Below are 3,909 nucleotides of genomic sequence, written 5' to 3' on the forward strand. Positions count from 1 at the left end.
AGTTAGTTTTGAAAAGGTATGTGTGCATGATCTCAACAGAGATTTGTACATAATATGGATTCTAGGTTAGCCTTACACCCCATTAATTTAAGTTAAAGAGGGTGATTAAATTCAAATAAAATACTGAGAAACTGTTGGCTCCATAAGTTTTTGATGATAACAAATATTCCCACTCATTAATGCCTAACTATACTACTTGAGTGTGCAAGATGAAAATGTATGTCAATAACAAAATAATCACAAAATAGCAAACATAAAAACTTATCAGAATAAGGAGTTACAAATGTGCCACAAACAGAAGGCTCTTAGTTAGATAACCAAAGGAGTTAGTCAACTAAAATCCAAAAGTGAAATTGGCTGGTTCAAAGACAATAAGCTCTTAATTGGTTAAAGCCTTACTTAATCGATTAAGAGAGTAAAGTAAATTGCGAGATAGAGATTTATTGACTCAATTGACTAAGAAGTACGGCTAGCCAGCTAAAAGCTCATTATCGAAAAATTTAATTATGAGACAGAGAATACTTAATCAACTAAGAAGTATGGTTAGTCAACTAAGAGCACATTATTTGAAATTTTGAATTTGAGTGACTGAAGACAAATTATAGGCTAGAAAGGACTTTAAACTATTTCTAACGGTCTGAAGCTATCAACATCAATCAGGGTTGATTTTCAAGTATAACAGACATCACTAACAGCTAAGAAGGATATGAGATGCTTCCAAGAACAAAAAGAGCTAAAAAATAGTACAAATTCTCTCAATTTTTCTTATGTTTCATTCCAATCTTTGTAATAAAGTTTAGTACTTCATCTAGTACCATTCAAATCAGGTTAGTGATCATAGGTACTTCATCATAACTGTACCCATTGATTACTTAGAGTGTGCGAGTCACTATAAGGGGATTAATCAAGCTTGGGCTACCTTAATTGCTATTATAGGTTCTAACTAAGCCTAGGAAAAGTTAGTTTTAGGTTTTGGTTGATCTCAAAAAAAACCATTGTTAAAGGTTGTGGCTAAGCTTGTGAAAAGCCATTGTAAAAACTTGGTAAAAGCTTGGAACTTCCACTGATTCTAGTGATTTGATTTGAAAATCCTTGATTGAAAGATCAAGGTAGTAAATATATGTCCAAGAGACCGAACCACTATAAATCTTTGTATATTATCTATCCTCTTTTATTTCTTATTTCATTTTTCTTTAAATCATTCTTTCATCTATTTTTAACTTTTCATTATCAAACTTTAAAAAGCTTTTAATTAGAAGTTAAGTTTAGTAATATTCAAAAAGTGCTATTCACTCCTCCTCTAACACACGTTTAGGGACCAACAAGTGGTATCAAAGCCAAACCTTCATTCTTAAGGCATAACACCCTTTGGGAAAATCCAAATGGATCTTTCAAAATCTATTGTTGCTAAGGGACAGTTCATAAATAGACTACCTCTGTTTGATGGATCAAACTACCCCTATTGGAGCATTAGAATGTCTTTATATAAAAGCAATAGATTATGAAATGTGGGATGTCATCATTGATAGAACTTATACGCCCTTGACCATAAATGTTGTGACCAATGAAAAGATTCTTATACTAAAGTTTGAATGGACAGAAGTTGAAACCAAAAAGGTTCAAACAAACTTTAAGGCAATTAATACTTTATACTATGCCTTAACCCCCATAGAATTTAACAAAGTGTCAAACTGTACTACTGTCAAACAAGTTTGGGACAAACTTAGAATTATTCATGAAGAGACTTAACAAGTCCAAGAGTCCAAACTTGCTCTCCCAACCCACAACTATGAAATGTTCAAGATGGAACCTGGTAAAGATATCACCAGCATGCCTAATAGGTTTACTAGCATCACCAACCAACTCAGTCAATTAGGTAAGCCAATCCTTGAATATGAACTTGTCCAAAAACTTCTTAGAAGCCTGCCTAAAACTTGCAAGCCAAAAGTGACTACTATTCAAGAAGCTAAGGATTTAAATGTCATCACTCTTGATGAAATCTGTGGCTCTATTCTCACGCATGAGCTGAAGCTTAAAGAGGAAGAAAAAAAAGATAAGAGAGAAGCCAAAGAAAGGAAAAAAAATATTATTTTAAAAGCAAGCACTTTTGAAAAAGAATTAGATAATTTCCATGTAATGATGATGAAGAGTTAGCCATGGTAGCTAGAAGATTTAAAAAATTTATAGGACAAAAAGATAAAAGACTAGGTAAGAAAAGCTACAGGAGAGATCAAAGTTCCTTATGGAAAATCAGAAAGAAAAATGAATCTAACAAGAAGAAGGATATTATATGCTTTGAGTGCAAGAAACTTGTACATTTCAAATCATAATGCCCATTGTTGAAGGAGGAAACACCTAAGAAAAATAGAAAATCAAAGAAAGCTATGATGGCTATAACTTGGTCTGACAATGATAAATCAAGTTCAGAAGTTGCCGAAGAGAAAGCGAAAGAAAAAGCAAGCCTATGTTTAATGGGCAAAGATGATGAATCCAAGGTATTCTCTATCTTTTGTGATGTGTCAATTGATGAATATCAAGAAGAATATGAATGCCTCTATGATGAGTTTGAAAAACTTGCTTCAATATATAAGGCTCTAAAAGGAAAGACTACATTTCTTGAGAATGTTCTAGAAAAGATAAAATATGATTTCAACTTTGTTTTTGAATAAAAAAATTTCCTTCAAACTGAACTAGAACATTCTAAAATAGACTTTGAACTTTAGAAATTAGATCTTGAAAATAGAAATGAAGCATTGCAAAAGGCAATTGATGAAAACATTGTTCTTAAGGGTTTTACAGAAGAAACATCAAGAAGAAATGCAACCTTTAAGAGAAATTCTCACGGCTTCTTATCTAGGTGTTATGTATGTGCCAAAATAGGTAATCTTTCTATTTTATGTTATAGAAGAAAAAGCACTCAAAGAACAAAATTGATTTTGGTACCGAAAGGCTCTCATGTAGCAACTAACTTTCAAGGACACATCAAGGTATGGGTACTTATTAGGAGAGACTAAAAATTTGTTTTACAAGTTGAGCTAAACCGAGAGGACATGATAACTTTATAATATAGAGTTATTTGAGCTTAATTTTGATAATAATTTAGCTTATTTTTTGTAGTAATGCATAAAAATTAGTAGATTTTATTTAATTATTTTAAATTTGTTATTTTAGGTGAGTCAATCTAATCATGGTTAATTTTATGATTAATTTCGTGTTGATGTGGTTAAGATAGGTTGTTATCGATTTATTTGTACTTTTGTAGGTGTTTGAAAGAAGAATTTTAATGGAAGAAACAGAGTAATTTCAAGATGCAAAATTCTAATGCATATGCTTTGGTATTTTGGCCATAACATTCTTTATAGAGTTCCACATGAAGTGATTCTTAAAACATTGGAAAGATAAGAGAAAAAGATATAACTTTTATGTTTATCACTTCACCTAGTTTGGCATGGAAGGTGGTCAAAAATCTTGTCCAATTTGATGCACTATAGCAATCCTAGAGCAATTACGATTTCTGTTAATTAAATGGACATGGCTGCGACTTACATAGTCTACAAAGGAAATTATAGCTGACATTGACTTCTTTCTTCACCCAACTTGGCTCAACTTCAAAGCCTATAAAAACTGTAACACCCCATATTCTCGAATAGAAGTCAATAAGAAGCAATTGATAAGACAAAAGGGCAATTAATGAAAATCTAAGTGCTAAAGAGCGGCAATAGGTGAAAGGAATATTATAGAATAAAATATTTTATACGTTATAAAATAATAATTAAATAATAATATCATAATCAAGGATGAATTAACAGATTACAAGGTGATTTGGAGGTGAACCGAGGTAAGGTGAGACACTTTGGGACCCGAGGAGACAGGTGTAGAATTTTAGAATAAAATAATATTTTATTAATA

This window comes from Theobroma umbraticum, unplaced genomic scaffold, assembly GCF_002168275.2.
Source record: "Theobroma umbraticum cultivar Fairchild unplaced genomic scaffold, ASM216827v3 scaffold_299.0, whole genome shotgun sequence".
NCBI classification, from domain to species: domain Eukaryota; kingdom Viridiplantae; phylum Streptophyta; class Magnoliopsida; order Malvales; family Malvaceae; genus Theobroma; species Theobroma umbraticum.